Raw genomic sequence first — 2143 nt, forward strand, 5'->3', positions numbered from 1 at the left:
CGCCTGCGGAGCCGCGGAGAGCGGACGCGGGCAGGGCCTGGGCCCGGGCCGCGCAGGGCCGGCTGCGCTGTGCCGTGCCGAGCCGAGCCCGAGGTGCCCGCCGGGCTGCACGGCTCGGGGAGGTAGTTCCTCTGCTCGTGTCACMGCACCGCGTTTTACCTCCGCGACAGTAAAGGCTGTGGCGTGGTGGTGCTTCGCCGGGCTCAGAAAGGCTGATGCGCGGACGCGGTGGTTTGAAGGGCAGAAGTACAGTTAGCCGCACGTACTCCCCGCGCCAGGCACGTGCGAGAAGGGAACCCGAGGAGAGACACCTCCTCGGCGGCAGGTTGTATCGTCTCTGAGATGCCCAGGGACACATCTTTTAGTTCGCCAATGCTTGTTACCACCATAARCCACTACTGAGCTGAGCCGACCTGTTTGCTCACCTGCAGTGACATTTGTGGATTTCAGTTTTCTGGTGTTTATTTGTTGTTGTTACTGAATAAGTTACTGTTAGCCTTTTAATCATTTAATCATGTGAGTTCATCCCTGGGCTGGTAATTTTTATCTCRGTTTAAAAGGCAATTTTACCATTCAGAGACAGGCAGAGAGCAGTTTTACATTTTGCAGTGGAAAAATGGGGAAGAGTGACATACAGGACACAGATTTACTCACAACACAGGGTGATATACATTGTACCAAAGAGGGAGATAAGCAAAAAGACATATCCTATACAGAGCAAACAAAGACAGAGATAGAGCGAGGCAGAGGGAAAATGATGGCCTTATCTAATATATAGAGAAAGCACAGTGCAATGTTCTATGTGTACAGAAAGCAGGAAGACAAGGCCCTAGTAATTTGGATACAGATGTGGCAAAGACTACASCAAGGCCAGGGAAAACGTGCTGCAGTTTGCCTAAAGCAGTGAAGCTCAGTTCAACTATTATGTTTATAAACCTTGAATATTTTTTTTTTAATCAATTTGATTATTTCATTCCTCAGACAAATGTCTTATCAACTTTGTTTAGAATATTTTAACTAGCACACAATTATATTATTCAACACTTGTGTCAGCATAAGCATCCTTGCACACTGTTCCAATAACAAACAGARTAAGTACAAAAAGAACTGAAATAAAAAGTATTCCATATACTGGCATATCAGATATCCTGGATATACAGATATCCTGGCATGTTTGTAACTACAACCAAAGTATTTTACTCATCCACTATTTATCACTGTTTTGTACATGCAATACGGGCAAAACATAGTTAGAAATKAATCATTTACAAACAATGACATCTACTAGTTGAAACATAAACCCTAAGACTGAGAACAAACTTCAGCCCCAAGGAAGAAAAATAAGTTAATCTGTGAACACTGAACCCGACAAAATTTGGTTTCTATGAACGTATCCCACACTACTACTACTACCTAACAGCAATAATCCCTGGTCACCCATGTTCTTACGGCCCTTTCCCTCCTGTCTTACAGTATCAGTTCAGTTCTTGCTCCTTGACTCTTCTGCCCTTCCTGTAAAATTTCCTGTAATTCTTTTCCATGTCTCTCCCTTCGTTTCAAGTGAAATGAGAGACAAAATACATTGTATAGAGCTTTATATGTGCTAATAGTTTAGCGAGTATGTGCATGCCAACTGCTAGCCAGGAAACCACATAAAACAGTTAACTGTAGAGTTCATGCTCAAAAGTGCTAATTTTGCTCCTTCCTCTGCATAACTGCCAATTTTCACAAAAATTAGAGCAATCTAATTAGCACTGAGTTCCCTCCTCCTGTCATTTTTTTGTTAAAAATACCTAAAGGTTCAAAGGTATTAGGAAGGAATGCTGCTAGCTATTTAGGCAGACAGACTGATTTGGACAGACAGTCCAAATTCAGGTATTTTGAGACAACATGAGTTGTTCACGAAGACCAAGATAGGTTTGCAGATTGCCTCTACATGTGGTAGAGCCTGCATATCTCAGCAGAGGATACAGCTCTTCAAGTTAGGCTCATGTTGCAAATTACCCTGTATGGAGCCTTCCCCAACACACCCACACATTAACATAAAAGGAAACAGGAGAAATCAGCTACGCGAAGGTAAAATTAATCTCTGAATATTCTTCATGCAGCAACCCAGTGCTCCATGAAAATGTAAGAGTTTTGT

This window comes from Rhea americana, unplaced genomic scaffold, assembly GCF_003343005.1.
Source record: "Rhea americana isolate MKP2758 unplaced genomic scaffold, rheAme1 scaffold_22, whole genome shotgun sequence".
In the NCBI taxonomy this organism is placed as follows: Eukaryota; Metazoa; Chordata; class Aves; order Rheiformes; family Rheidae; genus Rhea; species Rhea americana.